The sequence below is a fragment of the Phaseolus vulgaris genome, chromosome 6, assembly GCF_051622355.1.
Source record: "Phaseolus vulgaris cultivar YP4 chromosome 6, ASM5162235v1, whole genome shotgun sequence".
Taxonomy (NCBI): Eukaryota; Viridiplantae; Streptophyta; class Magnoliopsida; order Fabales; family Fabaceae; genus Phaseolus; species Phaseolus vulgaris.
Window position 1 is genome coordinate 20,841,876 of NC_143503.1, and position 20,113 is coordinate 20,861,988.

Sequence of the window (20,113 nt, forward strand, 5' to 3'; positions counted from 1 at the left end):
AATGGACAAACATAAACTGGTATCATAATTTCAATCGATTAAAATTGCGATTTAACCGGTTGTTTATGACAGCGGAAAATACAAACAGTTAATGAGAGAAGAGATAGAGAGAATTACACACATAGATTATACTGGTTCACTCAATCACAGAGCTACATCCAGTCCTCAGTCAAACCACTGAGTATCCATTATGCAACCAATCACAAATTACACATACACCACACACAAAAAGGTGACTTTGAATCCCACAAAGCCTACTCACCCTCTTTGCACACAACAAACATCTCAAGCCAGAATCACACTGACTTTACAGGATTTTATAACAGTTATACAGAGAGTTATATGAACAATTACAAGAACTTGAACAGGGTTAGAAAACACCTGGAATCATAGTACACCAGAACCCTAATGATCAGTTCTTTGAATCACAGCAAAGCTCAAAGGCAATATTGCTAAAACTTTGGTAAAAACCTTTTCACAAACAGTTTGTAACTTTGGAAATCAATCACAATCAGAGTATCAAACTTCTCTCTTCATCAATCTCTTTACATTCAAAAGAAGACTCATTTTATAAACCTTGAAAAGCTACCGTTGATAACAGTTTTGAACATCCAAATCAGTTAAAACAGGTTTTCAAAAAACTATTATGAACACATACATTTAATCGGTTAAAACCACGATTTAACTGGTTGAATGGTTTTGTCAGTTATACAACTAATTCAAAAAACAATTTCAAAACTCCTTTGCTAGTTAAGTGACAAACAACCGATTATCTTGAAACTTTAATCGGTTATTTTTCCCTTTGCATGGAAAAACACTTTAATCTTTAAAATAGATTGAAATAAGCTTTGTCTGAGAATCAATACTGATCTTACAAAGATTCTAAACCCCATACCAAAACTTAAACCTAAAACATCACACAGCTTCAGGCTTCATGAGGATTTGATGCATCAAAGCTTCCCATCTTCAACACTTATTACTTGACGAAAATTCAAAATCTTTTTATGTAAGATCCAATCATTGTCAATGAAGTGGGCTGTCAAACACATATAACTTTTATTTTGAGGAGAAGTCCATGCATCAGTAGTTAGACAAACCCTCTGACAATGTTCAGAAAGAAACTTATTTAAATAAACCTTTTTTTGCATTCCATAATGATACAATATTTCGTGTTAAGGTATAGCGTGATGGGATCTTAAATCTTGGTTGCAATACATTTGAATACTTCCTAAAAGCAACATGCTTAACAAATTGAAAGGGAAGTTCAACTTGTACAAACATTTTAACTAGTTATTCTTGACAAGATTCTTGGTCAAATCTACCATAAGAAGGAGAATTCATATTTTCATCAACTGTGGAAGATGCACTTACTTTTTGCCTCTTGTTTTCTTCTTTATCAGGGTTATTTGGACATCTTAACACATGATTTCGCATTGCACTTGTTCCTTTATCATATCTTATAAGAATATCACAATACTTGCACTGAGCTCTCTTATCTGACTTAGGTTCTAACTGAATGAAATGATTCCTAGCTTCTGAACGATTTTTTCTTCCCTTATGACAAGGAGGTCTCACATTTGTAGAGCCAGAGACCATTGGTGGAGTAGAAACCACATGCTCAATTGGTTTTGAGACTGAATAATCATCTTCTTCATGCATTGATGACATTGAATAAACTAGATGTGCAGAATTCTAAACTAGAAATGGTAAGAAAATTAGAAATTGCATTGCATTGAATAAACTAGATGTGCAGAATTCTAATATGTGCATAATTGAAGAATGTATAGTGACAAACAAATGAAAAGGTTTTTTTGTTCCACAAAACTTGTTGTTGATGTTAGTTGTTGATGACAAAACCACCAAACACCATCACATTCTCACTTTCAATTAAACTACACTCGGACGAAATGGTGTTTTGGATTTAGTAGCTGAAACATTATTATTATTATTTAAGAACCTTTTCTCCTTGGATGACATTAAAAATTGTCCTACTGTAAGTTTCATCCTTTGAGGTGTGAACCCATGGCCACTATCAAGAAAATTGGAAAGAAGGCATGTGTGATCGGTGGAAGTGGATTTATAGCCTCTTGCTTAGTAAAGCAATTGCTTCACAAGGGTTATGTTGTGAACACCACTGTTAGAGACCCAGGTTCCTCTCTCTCTTTGCAAATGTGTCATTCTAAAGTTGTTTCTTGATTTTGTTCATAAAAAAAAAAAAACTGTTTGATTATTTAGAGGGTAACTCATATGAACCAAAAATACATGAAGATGACCAAGGATGCTATACTTGAAGGGTCATCTCAACAAGCAAATAAAGACCTCATTAACAGGAGAAATGGACAAATCCCAAAGCATTTGAAGTTCTTCTTATTAGTCTTTTCAAAAGATGAGGTCCAAGCCAATTAATATCTTTTGTAAATAATATAGGAGTAGCCTTAGGAAAGTGCCAAAGAGGAAACCCAAAAGACACCTCTCATGTAAGGCTCTTAGGCGCTACTTTAGAGAAGGAACTAGAAAGACTCTTCCCACTCCTTTCTCTCTTAGGCACTATTTTAGAGAAGGAACTAGAAGAGTGACTCTTCCAACTCCCTTGCCTTGTATAAATAGAGGTACATGGTGCCTTGTATCAGAAGTTGAAAGTTGAATATTGAATTTTAAAGTGAGGTTACTCTCTAGAATTTGAGTGGTTTCTTTGTGAGACTTCCTCTCCTTCTCTTTGTCTTATCTTGTGGGTCTTGGGAATCCTCTAGTGGCGGCACTCTCACTCATCTTGGAGCCTTCCACCATCCAAGTGGCGTGATAACTCCCATTGTCATCAACCACATAAGTCCATCTCCTTTCATCTTCCATAATTACCCATTTGTTGTTTTCTTGTAGTTTTTCAATTTCAATCGGTTCAATTGTTTCCTTTTGTTGTTTCCTTTCTTTTGTTGCACTCGTTTTGTTGAACCAAGTGGTGTTCAATGTTTTGAAGAATCCAAATCCTTTGAAGGATGATGAAGCCTCTGCTTTGCTTGATGTTGCTGTGTTGGTTTAAGCTTTGTTCTGGGGTAGTTTATATGTTGTAATCCACCCTTTGATTAAATCTCAAGCAATTAGCATCTCAATCTTTACGAAAGTAAAATGTTTTTCAAACTAAGTTGAAACAACCGATTGTTTTGTCGAAACAACTGATTGTTTATACTTAGATGTTTGGAGAAAGATTGAAAACTGTTTTGAATGGTTGAAACTGTTAAGTACCAAAACAACCGATTGATTCGAGGAAACAACCGATTGATTGTTTTGGATTCATAACAGAAAAACTGTTTTGTGTTTGACTGAGCTTTAAATGCTTTAACTGTATACGCTCCAGTCATTAAATGCTTTGACCAATCTTTTAATGCAATTTAAGAGTTTGTTAAGATTTGATAACAAACTACATCTTTGAATATATTAAGAAAAACAGATTTGAGAATTAAGAATATTTTTTTGAAAAAGTTTTTCTAAAGAGTTTTTCAAAGAGCTGAGATTGCTAAGAGTTTGTGATTGATCAAGGTGCTGGAATAGGATTCTACTTGTATTGATTTGAGATATTCATCTGTAACAAGTGTAATCTTTGTACTCTATTGAACAATTTGTTTTTGTGTTTGCTGAGATTGGCTGTGTGTTCTTGAGGTGTTCAAGATCAGCAATCTTAGTGTTGGCCAAGGAGAGTGTGTTTCTTGAGGTGTTCAAGGTCATTCTCTTGGTTGTTGTGTAAGTGATCAAGGTGTGGTTGCTTAGTGGATTTCCTCAGGGTTATGAGAAGACTGGATGTAGCTCTGGGTTTGGAGTGAACCAGTATAAACAACTGTGTACAATCTCTCTATCTCTATCTCTTTCAATTCAGATTTGTCATTTAAAACTGGTATAAACAACCGATTGTTTCGTTAAAACAACCGATTGTTTTTCCAGCTTTGTGCTTTTGCTTTTTGTTTTGAAAAACTGAATCCTTAATCAAGGTTTTATTAAAGAATTTTCATTCTAAGCTTAAAAGTTTACTAAAATCTTCCTTAAACAATTCACCCCCTCTCGTTTAAGGCCATATATTCTAACAATTGGCATCAAGAGCTTGGTTCTTGAAAGTTATTCAAGTTGATCAAAAAAAAATTTCTATGGCTGGAAAACTATCTTTTGAGGAAGGTGCTTCAATCTACAAACCGCCTTTTTTCTGTGGATTGAATTATAAGTTTTGGGAAGCAAGAATGAAAATCTTTATTGAATCTATTGATCAAAGAATTTGGGACTCAATTGAGAATGGTCCTTACATTCCAAAGTTCAAAAAGGATAATTCTTTCATTGCAAAACCTTTGTCCAAATGGACAAATGATGAATGTAAGATGGCCCAGCTTGATCGGTCTGCTCAAAACATTATAGCTTCTGCACTAGATACTAATGAATTTTTCAGGATATCAAAGTGCAAAACTGCTAAGGAAATGTGGGAGACACTCAAGGCTGCTCATGAACCAAAGGAAGCAATGACAAAGAGTCAAGCAAGAAGGAAGAGAAGGCAAAATAAGAAAAGCCTCAATCTCTGCTTAATGGCCAGAAGGGAGGATGACTCAAGTAGTGTAAGTTCATCAAACTCCTCAAACTCTGAAAATTATGGTCAATTACTTCAAGCCTTTCAAGAAACGCATGAAGAAGTCAACCGATTGGCTCTCTTGAACAATCGGTTAAAAGAAAAGAACAGCTGGCTTGAAAACAGAGTAAAGGCACTGGAAGAGGATTTAGAACATTCAAAAACAGATTTTGAAAATCTAGAAATCATTTACAAAAACTCCTCTTGCAAGTGTGATACTCTAGTGTGTGAAAATTGCGAAAATCTTGAAAAGAAGGTCCACTATCTTGTTAAAACAATGGATAAGCTTTCTAAAGGCCAATCTAACATTGAGAGTGTGCTAGCATCTCAAAATTGTGTTTTTGGAAAATCTGGATTGGGTTTTAATCCACAAAACAAACAAGATAGATTTTCAAAATCATTTTCAAAAATGCCAGAAAAACAATCGATTGGACCATCGAAACAACCGATTGTTACATGCTTCTATTGCATGAAAAGAGGCCATTCTGTGAGGTTCTGTAAAATCAGAAAACATGTTGTTCCTAAAGGGCTTATGAAGTGGATTCCTAAGGGAAATAAAGCTTTAGTTGATGAGTATAAACCAGATGGACCCACATTCATAAGGGGACCAAATCTTTGTACATGAAAATTTGTTTTGTAGGAAATCTTGGAGGAGAGCAAGCAACTATGGTACTTGGACAGTGGATGCTCCAAGCATATGACAGGGGACAAATCAAAGTTCCTGAGAATATCCTTTAAGTAAGAGGGTCATGTCACCTATGGAGACAACAACAAAGGAAGAATTCTTGGGAGAGGATCCATAGGAGATGAGAGCATCTTGGTGATTCATGATGTGCTCTTTGTTGAAGGCCTAAAGCATAATCTGCTGAGCATTAGCCAACTTTGTGAAAAGGGATATCAAGTGATGTTCAAGTCAAACACATGTGAAATCTGTCTACCCAACACTAAAGAGGTAATGTTGGTAGGTAAGAGAGTTAATGATGTGTATCTTCTAGATATCTCTTCACCATGTTCAATTGGATGTCTTCTATCCAAGCAAGATGAATCTTGGCTTTGGTATAGAAGAATTGCTCATATTCACATGAATCATTTGAACAAGCTTATATCAAAGGATCTTGTGATTGGGCTGTCAAAACTCAAGTTTGAGAGGGATCACATTTGTGAAGCATGCCAAAAAGGGAAACAAGTGAAAAGTTCTTTTAAAACCAAAAATGTTGTCTCTTCTTTGACACCTCTTGAACTTCTTCACATGGATCACTTTGGACCCTCTAGAAATATGAGTCTTGGTGGAAATTATTATGCTCTTGTTATTGTTGATGATTTCTCTAGGTACACTTGGACTTTGTTCTTGGAATCAAAGAGTGATGCTTTTGCTACATTCAAAAAGCTAGCAAGAATACTACAAAACACAAAAAGCAGCAACATAGGTTCTATAAGGAGTGACCATGGAGGAGAATTTCAGAATGAGAAGTTTGTCAAGTTCTGTGAAAAGTTGGGGATTCTACATAATTTCTCTGCTCCAAGAACACCACAACAAAATGGAGTTGTAGAGAGGAAGAACAGGTTTCTTGAAGAGCTTGCAAGAACAATGCTTAGTGAATCATCACTTCCTAAGTATGTTTGGGCAGATGCAGTGAGCACATCGTGTTATGTGATGAATAGGGTTCTTATAAGGCCCATTTTGAAGAAAACTCCATATGAACTTTTCAATGGAAGGAAGCCCAACACCAGTCACCTTAAAGTCTTTGGTTGTAGCTGTTTTGTTCTCAACAATGGAAAGGAAAGCTTGGGAAAGTTTGATGAAAAAGCTGACCTTGGTATTTTCATTGGTTATTCACTCACAAGCCATGCATATAGAGTCTACAACAAAAGGTTGATGACTGTAGAAGAATCAGTTCACGTTGTCTTTGATGAGGTAGATTGCAGAATCAGTCAGATCCCAAAGATCAGTGCTGAGGAAGATGAACAGAGCATCAGTTTGGAGAAGCTGGAAATCTGTGCAGAAAAACAACCGGTTGATTTGCAGAAACAACCGATTGAAATTCTGCAACAGAGTGAGCTGCCCAAAGAGTGGAGGATTCCTAGAGATCTGTCAGTGGATAACATCATAAGGCAGATAAAGGAAGGTGTCTCCACACGTAGCTCCATCTCAAACTACTGCAGGCACACAACTTTTGTCTCTCAAATTGAACCAAAGTCAATTGAGGAAGCTCTCAAGGATGAGAAGTGGGTTGAAGCTATGCATGAAGAGCTAAATCAGTTTGAAAGGAATGAGGTATGGTTTCTTGTCCCTAAAACTAATGAAATGAATATTATTGGTTCGAAATGGGTTTTCAGGAACAAGCTAGATGAGGATGGAGTGATCACGAGGAACAAAGCAAGGCTAGTTGCCAAAGGCTACAATCAAGAAGAGGGCATAAACTATGGTGAAACCTTTGCCCCTGTGGCTAGATTGGAGGCTGTAAGGTTGTTGCTGGCCTTTGCATGTATGAGTGGTTTTAAACTCTTCCAAATGGATGTAAAGAGTGCCTTCTTGAATGGCTACATCAATGAGGAAGTCTATGTAGATCAACCACCGGGTTTTGAAGATCACAAGTATCCCAACCATGTCTTCAAGTTGAAGAAAGCTTTGTATGGACTGAAACAAGCTCCAAGGCAGTGGTATGAGAGGCTTAGCAACTTTCTGCTATCTCATGGTTATGAAAGAGGAATGGTAGACAAGACTCTCTTCATCAAGAAGTCAAATGCAAAAATAATTCTTGTGCAAATCTATGTTGATGACATCATCTTTGGTGCTACACAAGATAGATTGTGTGAAGAATTTGTGGCTACAATGAAAGGTGAGTTTGAAATGTCTATGATGGGAGAACTATCTTTCTTTCTTGGATTGCAGGTTAAGCAAACAAAGGATGGGGTCTTCTTAAGTCAATCAAAATATTGCAAGGAGATTCTCAAGAAATTTGAAATGGAGAATTGCAAAGAAGCAAGCACTCCAATGCCATCAAGCTGTTACATGGATGCGGATGCTGCTGGAAAGAGTATAGATCAAACAAAATACAGAGGTTTGATTGGATCCTTGCTTTATCTAACAGCTAGTAGGCCGGACATCATGTTTGCGGTGTGTCTATGTGCAAGATATCAAGCAAATCCTAAAGAATCACACGTCAAAGCTGCAAAAGGAATTCTGAAATATCTCAAAGGAACATCATCTGTAGAACTATGGTATCCTTCTCACTCTCCAATACATTTAATTGGTTATTCAGATTCTAACTTTGCAGGTTGCAAGCTAGATAGAAAAAGCACAAGTGGCACTTGTCACCTTCTTGGCTCAAGCCTAATCTCATGGCATAGCAAGAAGCAAGCATGCGTTGCTCTCTCTACTACTAAGGCTGAATATATAGCTACTGGTAGCTGCTGTGCACAGATTCTATGGCTCAAGCAACAACTTGCAGATTTTGGTTTACAAATCAGCAAGGTTCCCTTGATGTGTGATAACACAAGTGCAATCAATCTCACCAAAAATCAGATTCAACACTCAAGGACCAAACATATTGAAATAAGACATCATTTCATCAGAGATCATGTACTAAATGGGAACTGTGAAGTGAAGTTTGTGGAGACCAAACTGCAGTTAGCTGACATCTTCACAAAACCATTACTAAAAGAGAGGTTTTTCTTCTTAAGAAATGAGTTAGGTATTCTTGATCTTAATAATCTCTCTTAAATCTGTTTTTGATACATGTTAAAGTCTATTTGTGAAGACAAATAGGGGCAGAATTATTGGTTCTTGTATATCTTTGTCTGATATTGCATAAACTGTTAAAATCTCTGATATAAAAGTGTTTTCTGCTGCTGCTGATAGAAACAACCGATTGTTTCGTGTAAACAACCGATTGTTTATCATGTTTTATACCTTGAATGTGTAATAAACTGTCTTACTGCTGTAAGAAGCTTTGGACAGTATAAATGCTATTTTTGCAGGAACTGCTTCAGATTTAATCAGATCAAACACAAGCACCAGGGATTTGTCTTCATCAAATAGGGGGAGATTGTTGAACCAAGTGGTGTTCAATGTTTTGAAGAATCCAAATCCTTTTAAGGATGATGAAGCCTCTGCTTTGCTTGATGTTGCTGTGTTGGTTTAAGCTTTGTTCTGGGGTAGTTTATATGTTGTAATCCACCCTTTGATTAAATCTCAAGCAATTAGCATCTCAATCTTTACGAAAGTAAAATGTTTTTCAAACTAAGTTGAAACAACCGATTGTTTTGTCGAAACAACCGATTGTTTATACTTAGATGTTTTGAGAAAGATTAAAAACTGTTTTGAATGGTTGAAACTGTTAAGTACCAAAACAACCGATTGATTCGAGGAAACAACCGATTGATTGTTTTGGATTCATAACAGAAAAACTGTTTTGTGTTTGACTGAGCTTTAAATGCTTTAACTGTATACGCTCCAGTCATTAAATGCTTTGACCAATCTTTTAATGCAATTTAAGAGTTTGTTAAGATTTGATAACAAACTACATCTTTGAATATATTAAGAAAAACAGATTTGAGAATTAAGAATATTTTTTTGAAAAAGTTTTTCTAAAGAGTTTTTCAAAGAGCTGAGATTGCTAAGAGTTTGTGATTGATCAAGGTGCTGGAATAGGATTCTACTTGTATTGATTTGAGATATTCATCTGTAACAAGTGTAATCTTTGTACTCTATTGAACAATTTGTTTCTGTGTTTGCTGAGATTGGCTGTGTGTTCTTGAGGTGTTCAAGATCAGCAATCTTAGTGTTGGCCAAGGAGAGTGTGTTTCTTGAGGTGTTCAAGGTCATTCTCTTGGTTGTTGTGTAAGTGATCAAGGTGTGGTTGCTTAGTGGATTTCCTCAGGGTTCTGAGAAGACTGGATGTAGCTCTGGGTTTGGAGTGAACCAGTATAAACAACTGTGTACAATCTCTCTATCTCTATCTCTTTCAATTCAGATTTGTCATTTAAAACTAGTATAAACAACCGATTGTTTCGTTAAAACAACCGATTGTTTTTCCAGCTTTGTGCTTTTGCTTTTTGTTTTGAAAAACTGAATCCTTAATCAAGGTTTTATTAAAGAATTTTCATTCTAAGCTTAAAAGTTTACTAAAATCTTCCTTAAACAATTCACCCCCCTCTCTTTTAAGGCCAATATTCTAACACGTTCTTCACTTTGTTCGGTTCCTTTCCTTTGTACATGTTGTTCTTGTTTCGTTTTCCATAGAAACCCATTTCTATATTGAATTCTTGAGTTTCAATTGGTTGGTTTTGTTCTTTGTTGTGTTTCAATTGGTAGTTTTAATTCTTGTTGTGTTCTTGTTTTAAATCTTGTGTTTTTATGAGTTCTTGAATGGTTTAGAATCTTGATCCAATTCTTGAAAGTGTCTTTTCATATACCAACTCACATCAGTAACACTAGAATTACTATCTATAATGTTTGGTTAGAGGAAGAAAAATAGTGAAATTATCAACCCGTCCATTTTCTGCTATGCATTCAAACCCTTCTAAATCTAATAGTTGAACTAATCTTTTCGAAGACCCACTTTTGATGTGCTTGGTGCAATGATAGCAAATTCTTCTGCCCAAGAACCTGACAACTTTAGTTGGATACCTGATTCTGAGATGTCTTTTCAAGTAATTGGAGATTATTAAAACATTCAACTGCTAAATTTTTTTTCTAGTTTTTTGTTCTAGTTCTTTTTGTCTCGAGAAGTCTATTAATCCTAATCTCTCTCTACTTAACACAATTTATTGCATGTTCCTTCAACTGTTAAAAATCTTTTAGTGTCACTACATTTGTTTTAGATAATAATGTTTATTTTTATTTTTGTCCTCTTTTTTGTACGGTTAAATCTCAGGCCACCAATGAAATCCTTCTTCAAGCATGGTGATCCTGCCTGTTGACCAGAACGCTGGAACCTGCCTTGTCAAAGGATCGACGTGCGCACCGCTTCAAACCTCCGTCCTTCTTCGAGATCCACCTCAAGAACCTGCAAAAGAACAGAGCGGCGCCGCTGCGGCCGATCGCGCTCCAACGCCCAAGTCAGTGACCGAATCACCGAATACTAAGAGCAAGAACACTCAAGAAATCTCAAGGAACCGTGCAATGTTCTCTCTCACAGTAAGCTCAAGAACTCGCAAGCGTAAAGAGTATATTCTGAATGTGCGTACCTCAGAAAGTTCGTTGAGAACTCTTATATACCTGGTCACTTTCTCTCTCCTGGCAGTTACAGACCTGGACACGTGGCTCGCATCCAGTCGTACACGTGCCATCATCTGGAGCTTCCTTGACTTGGGCGCTGCTTCTGACTCTCCTTTTGGCTAAGTTACTTATACATGGTACTGCCCAGTGCATAGCTAATCTTGGGAGCGCGATCTCTACTGGAATTGGCGAGTTAGGGTGCTCTCGTGCACCTTCCCTGTGGTCTCGCCGGCCGTCTTCATAATCTGCACCGCCTGAGTTTACATCTGGCGACTTCATCTGGGCGATCGCCTGGTATGCTGGAGATCGGAGCACGCCAACTTAATAACTGGCGATTACACGAATTCCCCGACTTCCTTCCCTTCTGCAAATCTGGCGCCTTGTCAACACGCCTACACTATGGCTTGGTGCCACGTCATCACTTCCGACTACCAGGGCGGTACACAAGCCCCCCAGTCTTAAGCGAAGACTTGTCCAGCGAAGAGACTGAAAGAGTCACGTCAACACCGATCTACGTGGCACTGACGCAGAATTCCAAGCGGTTGTACTTTCTGCTTCTCTGACGCTCTACCAAACCCCTCACCCATCGCTTGACACGTGGCTTCATCAACGGTTACCTTCAGTTACCGTTTGCGCTTCCCAAACCCATTTCGAAAAAACCCTTAAACCCATTTTCGCTCTACTGTTCCATCACTTTTCATCGTATTCTCGAACGCTCCAACCTTCTTCTGCAAAAAAGCTCTCGACGTTCTTCAACTTCCCGAATCACCAACATTCTTCATCGCCTTCCTGATCATAAAAAGGTACTTCCTTTCCTTCTTCTGCTGGTTTTTCCTGCATTTTAACCGATTCGCATCATCCTTTAACTGTCTGATGCATACGTTGTGGGTTGTCTTTGCTATTTCCTCTTCTTCGTAACTTAGGGCTTTGTCTTTGTTGCAACGAACCTTCGTTCGTTCGTTTTTTCACCCTTCGTTCATGATTAGAGTCAGCCCCTGCGAGTCCTGATTGCCTTTTCCTTTCTTCTTCCTTTGTAGCTTCCACCATGACTCGCTCCAAGATCACCCCGAATCCTCCTCCTTCATCGCGAAACCCCTCTTTTCAAGCACTCAACCCACCGCGAGCACGCAGTGCTTCGTCTTCCCAGGCTGAGAGGCCTGCACCTTCCCGCCCCAACCTGGCCCAGGCTGCTCCGCCTGCCACCGGAGGAGCCTCCGTTCCCCCACCAGATTTCAATACCCTGTACCCCTGGGCCAACTCGACCCTCTTGAGGGAAACGTCTTCTGTGAATACTGCTGGGGCAGTTCTGCGGTTGACTAAGGGGGATGAGCCTCACCAAACATTCCACAAGGAGCACGATGAGAAGATGGCAGTGCTACCTTGCCCCCCTGGCCTGCCAGTTTGTGCTGACGACAAGGCGAGCAATGACGGGCCCTTCTGCTTCATCTACACAACTCTGTTCAAGAAGGTGAAACTAAAGTTTCCCTTTACTCGTTTCGAGAGGGAGCTCCTCACCGAGCTCAACATCGCCGCTGCCCAGCTCCATCCCAACAGCTGGGTGTTTGTGCGAGCATTCCAAGTTATGTGCGACCACCTGGGGTTGCCAGCATCTGTTGATGTTTTCTTATTCCTCTTCGAAGCCAAGCACCCAGGAGATCGCCTGTGGGTAAGCTTGAATGGGATTGCTGGGAGGTCGATCCTCTCCATCTTTCAGCAATCCTATAAGGACTGGAAGGGGAAGTTCGTCCAAGTGCGCCCCAACGACAAGGACGCTTCCCTACTCGACGGTTTCCCCTTGTACTGGGTGAACAAGGGGAACAAAGAGTCCAAGAGCTGCTTCAGGAGACCCAGAAGTCCTGATAGCATGGGCGCCTTGGACAGAGATCTCTGTTTCTTTTGGAAGAGTGTGGCGGATGCCAACATCACCTTCCTCACCACCACGCTCATCAGCTTCGAGTTCTTCGAGGACCAACTCGAGATTCGTATAGGTTAGAACGCCTAAGCCCTTGTTTTAATACTGCTTCTGTTAATTGTTTCTGGGCGTCTTGTGCGTTGTGCACAAGACTTTGGTTTTATTTCTCTGCACTCTTTATCTGCTTTGCTGGACATTGCCTTATGCATTGATTTTCTCTCTGAACTAACCCATGCATTTTTGCTCTATGCAGATAACATGCTGGGCAAGGGCAAGCTCGCTGAATTAAGGGCGCTCGCCCGAACCCATGGGTTGGCAACGGGCTCTCAAACAGTGCCAAACTCGGTGGTGGAGATCGCCGCCGCACAGGGCCGATCGCCACCTAAGGGCCCAGCTCCCTCCGATGTCCAAACCGCCGCCCAACGCAAAAAACTGGTCCTCAAGAGACCCAAAAGGAAAGCCCCCCAGGTGATCCACGAGGAGGAAGAGGACGACGACGAGACCACTGAAGATGGCCTTGTCACGAAGAGGAAGAGGGTGGCACCTTCTTCACCACCTGCACCACCCCCTCTTCCCACATCAACGCCGCCATCTATGCCTGCTCCTCCTCCATCATCGCCACCCCCACAAGCTCCTGCTTCACCAGTCCAAGCCATTCCACTGGCAATTGCACCACCCGCGGTTGAGGCCCCCGAGCCAAACTTCATGGAGGACCCCCCGAGCGCCTCCACGCCGTATGTATCAGCTGGAGGGGGTCCTCCTTCAAATGCCTCAGCCGCAGACGTTGCTCCAATCGGGGATGAGGTTGCTCATACCTCTCCAATTCTAATTACTGAATCCCCGACGTCGCCACCACGCCCAGAAGCGCCTACTGAAGAACCAACTAAAGAAGGTGGCGACGAGAACCAACAACAGGCCCACCCGGCGCCTCTACAAGCAGCAAACCTCCCTCTTGAGGTCACAAGGATGTGGGAGCCTTTATCTGCCAAGCTGAAGACGATAGCAGAAGACATCCCCACCATCATAACTAGAGCTGTGGAGAGCTCCACCAGGAAGCTCCAGGATGACCTCTTCAACCTTAGAATCGAGAATAGCACCATAAGGCTTGAGGCGGAGAAGTTGTCCTGCAATCTGACACTCGCGGAGATTGAACACTCCCGAGTAGAAGACGCAATGAGCACCGAGCTCAGGATGGCGCGCAAGGAGGCCACTGAACTCCTCCATAAGGTGCAGCAACTGGCTCAAGAAAAGATCGAACTAGAGAGCAAGATTGTGCCTTATCGTGTCAAGGTGGCTGACCTGGAGGCTCTCATAAAAACTGACGCCGCCAAGGTGAAGAAACTGGAGCAAAGGTCAGCCGACCGGGAGATCTTCCTTGGCAAGGTGGAGAAGGCGAGGGATGACGCCATGGCTGAGCTTGACGAAGCCAACAAGGAAAAAGGGGAGCTCGCCGCCGAACTGGGCCAAGTGCAAGCAGAATCCAAGAAGGTTGCTGAAGACCTTCTCCAGGCTCAAGAAACCAACGAACAACTCAAGAAGCAAGTAGAAGAGCTGGAGCAGCAGAACAAAGGGCTGAAAGAACAAACTGATGAACTCAAGAAACAGATTGAAGAGCTTAATCTGAGTTCTGCCCAAATTCTGGCTGCTGGATTCGAAGCTGCACGGGAACAATTCGCCTGCTTGTTCCCCGATCTGGATCTCAGCATGGTGTCTCTTGACAACGAGGTGGTGGATGGGAAAGTGGTTCCCGCTGAAGACTGATCAGTTTACTCCATCCACTGCCTTTATACTTTCCTTTTGTGTATAACTTGCAATAAACTTTATATCTCCCCGTACATATGTTCTGAACTGATATTTACTTTTAATGACAAAGCCTGTGTATTTCCTCTTATGACTTCTTCAACTGCTTTAACTTTCCTTACGTGATTTACTTCAAAGAAATGACTTAGCGAACTCGTAGGCACAATCTTATACTTAACTGTTTCGAACCACTTCAACTTCAAGCAACAATCTTAAGGCAATCACTTTAACAACTCATAATCTTAAGGCAATTAACCTTAGCGTAAAATTACTCTTCAAGCAACGAACTTTAACTCAACCACCGGCTTAAAACATTGCTTCACCCGATCTGCTTCATCAAAACGGGTCTTTAGCTTTCTCGCCACTGTTTGAACTTTTCCGATCGCCAAGGGCTCTTGGCGATATCAACTTCTTTCTGGTTTCACCTTGGCCATTGTTCTTTTATCTGGGGGTAGAGGCGCCTTTCGGGTCCTCCTCTACTTTCCTGAACTTCAGAACAAAAGACCGGGTGGCTAGGCGCTCTCTTCGAACCTACCTTAGCCACCTTCCAAACTTCGTCCACCCTTAACACCATACCTGAACTCGTTCGAGACGAGAAGGGTTTTATCTTGCCTGAACTCGCTCATAGGCGAGAAGGTCTTTAGCTCGCCTGAGCTCGCTCATAGGCGAGAAGGTCTTTTAACTCGCCTGAACTCGCTCATAGGCGAGAAGGTCTTTTACTTGCCTCTACATTGCCCCAGGGGTTACATCTTCTCGCCCCCAGAAACACTGAGGACTTTTCGCTGGTGCCTCTACATTGCTCCAAGGGTTACATCTTCTCGCCCCCAGAAACACTGAGGACTTTTCGCCGGTGCCTCTACATTGCCCCAGGGGTTACATCTTCTCGCCCCCAGAAACACTGAGGACTTTTCGCTCTTCCTCGCCTGCGCTCGCTCGACGGCGAGGAGGTCTTTATCTTGCCTCAGAACGCACGAGGGCGCTGAGGTCTTTTAACTGGTGCCTCCGATCGCCAAAAGACGATGAGGACTTAAAACTTTTAACTGATGCCTCCGATCGCCGAAAAACGATGAGGACTTAAAACTTTAACTGATGCCTCCGATCGCCGAAAAACGATGAGGACCTAAAACTTTTTAGAAAGCATGCAATATATCTTTAACTTGCCTTAAGTCACATATAAGTGACAAGGTCTTTCTTCAAAACTTTCCGAAAACAACAGGCACGCAATCTAAAACAACATGTACTTTGAAAACTCTTCTTTTATTGGGTGGCCTCATCAAAAACCCTCCTTAGGGAAAAAAGAGTGCCCCCTGCAAACTGTTTTAACAGAGACATTGTAAAGTAACTTCGTGTTTATCTTCACTTACAAAGTTCTCAACTGTAATACAACTTCAGGTGCGTGGCGTTCCAAGTGCGAGGAATCGCCCCTCCTTCCAATGTCTTTAAGCGGTAGGCGCCGTTCCCGAGCGCCTCGGTTATTCTGAACGGTCCAGTCCACTTGGGCGACAGTTTATTCTCCATCTCGTACTGGTGGGCTTTCCTCATCACCAGGTCGCCTTCCCTAAACTGTCTCGGCATCACCTTTGAGTTATATCTTCGTTCAATCCTTCTCTTCACCGCTTCAGCCTTCAATCTCGCCTCTTCCCTGACCTCATCCAGTAGATCCAGGTTCAGCCTTCTCTCTTCATTCGAGTCTTCCTCTACGAAGTTCTGGAATCTCAGCGAGCTCTCCTGGATCTCTACTGGAATCATTGCATCACACCCATAGACCAAGCTGAACGGGGTCTCATGGGTTCCTGACTGCTCGGTGGTGTGGTACGCCCAGACTATACGGGGTACCTCCTCAGCCCAACTTCCCTTGGCTTTCTCGAGCCTTCTCTTTAATCCTCTCAGCAACACCCGATTGGCTGACTCCACCTGGCCATTTGTCTGAGGGTGCTCGACGGACGCAAACACTTGTTGGATTCCCACCCCTTCGCAAAGCTTCTTCAACAGGTGGCTTGCAAACTGAGTCCCATTGTCCGACACCAGGCGCTTGGGCACTCCAAACCGGCACACAATGTTCTTCCACACGAAACCTTCGATCTTGTGTGCGGTGATCTGGGCCACTGGTTCTGCCTCGATCCACTTGGTGAAATACTCAATCGCCACCACCAAGTACTTCATCTGCCTGATCGCCAGCGGGAAAGGTCCCAGGATGTCGATTCCCCAAGTATGAAACGGCCAAGGGCTGTAAATCGACTTCAACTCCTCGGGAGGCGCCTTGTGCCAATCGGCGTGCTGTTGCATTGTTTGCAACACTGGGCATACTTCTTGCAGTCTTCTCTCATCGATGGCCAGTAGTAACCTGCACGGAGAGTCCTTGCGGCCAGGGCTCGACCCCCGACGTGGCTTCCGCATATACCTTCGTGGAGCTCTGCCATGATTCTCGTGCACTTCTCGCCATGTATGCATTCCAGGAGTGGGTGAGTGAACCCAAACCTGTACAGATCGCCATCAACCAACGTGTACTTGCTAGAATTTTTCTTTACCTTCCTAGCCTCTGTCGGATCTAGTGGGAGAAGGCCATCTGCCAGGCACCGCTTGTACTGTGTTATCCAGGTGTCTGGCTCATGGATAGCGCAAACCTGCGTCATGTTCACCTTCTCTCCTCGACATGCTCTAATTCTCGGCGATCTCATGGTTTCTTGCGTCAGGGACTTATGACTTCTCGCTGCTTTCTCCGTCGACTTGCTTATCTGAAGAACCAGGTGATCTGTCACAAAAGCTCTCGGCGTCTTCAGAGTTTCTTGAATCACCGTCCTCTGCCTACCCCCCTTGCCTGAACTGGCGAGCTTAGCTAGCAAGTCAGCTCGGACATTCTGCTCTCTGGGCACATGCACTACTTCGAAGGAGGCAAAGGAACTCTTCAATTCCTGCACATACTCCAAGTAAGCCGCCATTTGTGGATCTTTAGCCTGGAACTCGCCTGTTACTTGCCCTGTGACTAGCAGCGAGTCACTCTTAGCCATTAGCACCCTGGCTCCCATCTCTTTGGCCAGCAAAATCCCGGCGATCAGCGCCTCATATTCTGCTTGATTGTTACTGGCTTTGAAGGCAAATCTCAAAGATTGTTCGATCAGCACGCCGTTGGGTCCTTCCAAAATGACTCCAGCACCGCTACCCTGCTGGTTCGACGATCCATCCACCGAGAGTACCCAACGGAAGTCATCTCCTTCTACTCGTGTCGCCTCAGATGAGAGCTCGACCACGAAATCTGCAAAGATTTGCCCCTTGATCGGGCCTCAAGGCTCATACTTAATATCAAACTCTGACAATTCTACTGCCCACTTCACCATCCTTCCCGCAACGTCAGGCTTCTTCAAGACCTTCTGGATGGGCAGGTCAGTCATCACCAGTATGGTGAAGCTATGGAAATAGTGGCGCAACCTCCTCGCCGAAAATACCACAGCCAGCGCAGCCTTTTCCAGGGCCTGATATCTCGTTTCGGGGCCCTGCAACACCTTACTAACAAAATAAATAGGCTTCTGAGCCTGATCTTGATCCTGGGCGAGCACCGCACTCACCGCCCTCTCAGTTACAGCAAAATACAACCTGAGAGGGGTTCCCGCCAGCGGTTTGCACAAAACCGGCGGGCTCGCCAGATACTCCTTCAGCTTGACGAAGGCTTCCTCGCACTCCTTCGTCCAAACAAACTTGTTATTGCGCCTCAAACACTGAAAGTAGGGATGTCCCTTCTCTCCGCTAGCTGACACGAAGCGAGATAGGGCTGCCATCCGACCTGTCAGCTGCTGGACTTCTTTCACCGTAGCTGGGCTCCTCATCGCCAAGATGGCGGCACACTTATCTGGGTTGGCTTCTATTCCTCTTTCAGTCAAGAGAAATCCCAGGAATTTTCCAGCCTCCACGCCAAAGATGCATTTCTCTGGATTCAGCTTCAGTCTGAACTTGGCGATCGTCGTGAACAATTCTTCCAAGTCTGCAACGTGCTTGCTCATTTCCGGCGAGGTCACGACCATGTCATCGACGTACGCTTGCACGTTCCTTCCCAGCATCGGTGCAAGTACTCGATCCATCAGCCTCTGGTACGTGGCCCCCGCGTTCTTCAGTCCAAACGGCATCACCTTATAGCAATAGCACGATCTCTCCGTCATGAAGGTTGTCTTCTCTTCATCCATGGGATGCATCTTGATCTGATTATACCCCGAGAAGGCATCCAGGAAGCTCAGCAACTTACACCCTACAGCACTATCTACCAGGGCGTCTATGCTTGGTAAAGGATACGAATCCTTTGGGCAAGCCTTGTTCAGGTCAGTGAAATCGACGCACATGCGCCATTTCCCGTTACTCTTCTTCACCAGCACGACATTTGCCAGCCATTCAGGGTACTGGACTTCCCTGATGTGGCCTGCAGCGAGGAGTTTCTGTGTTTCGTCCCTGATCGCCTGCCTCCTCTCCTCGTTGAACTTTCTTCTTCTTTGTCGCACTGGTCTCACCAAGTTATCCATCGCCAGATGATGGCACAAGAAGTCGGGATCGATCCCGGGCATGTCCGAAGCGGACCATGCAAACGCGTCCAGATGACGCTCAATCACCTTGGCGATCTGGTCCTGGAGCTCAACCTCCAGAGATCTTCCCAGCTTGAAGATCTTTCCCCCGATTTCTCTCTCGGGCCACTGCTCGACGGGTTTTGGTCTGGTTTCTCTGGCGATCACCGCCCTGGCGATTCCCAGTTCTCTCGCTTCCTCAGGGCGATTCCTTGCCTCTTCCTCCTCCAGACCGGCATTCCCCTCCCCTAGCTCAGCATCCACCATCTCCACGTCCCTTCCGGCGGTCTCTTCTGTTACCGTCGACCTGGGCTTCACACCAGGAGGCGGGGTGGTCGTTACGTAACTCACCGATCTCTTGTTTTTCAGGCTATTCTCATAGCACTTCTTCGCTTCCTTCTGATCGGATTTGATGGTGATAACCACCCCCTCCATGGACGACAACTTCACCTTCATGTGCCGGGTCGACGGTATGGCACCTATCCTGTTGAGCGTGGGCCTTCCCAACAGGATGTTGTATGCTGAAGGAGCGTTTACAACGAGGTATTTGATCTTCTCCGTTCTTGAACCCGCCACATCTGTAAACGTTGTCCTCAATTCTATGTACCCCCTGACCTCCACCTGGTCACCAGCGAACCCATACAAACACCCTCCATAGGGCCTCAGCTGGTCAAGGGGTAGCTCTAGCTGCGTGAAAGTCGGCCAAAACATCACATCTGCCGAGCTTCCTTGGTCCACCAGCACCCTGTGGACCTTTCTTCCTGCTGTTATCAACGAAATGACTATGGGATTGTTGTCATGAGGCACAACATCCCGGAGATCTTGCTTGGTGAATGTAATATCCACTTCCGGCGAGTGGTCTTCAAACATATCCACCGTCATCACAGACCTCGTGTACCTCTTCCTCTGTGATGCGGTGCATCCACCTCCTGAGAAACCCCCTGCAATGGTGTGGATTTCTCCGTGCGTAGGCATCTCGTGCTGTTGAGCTTCAGCACCTGCTGGTTGGGAGCTCGACGCACCCCCCGTCCTCC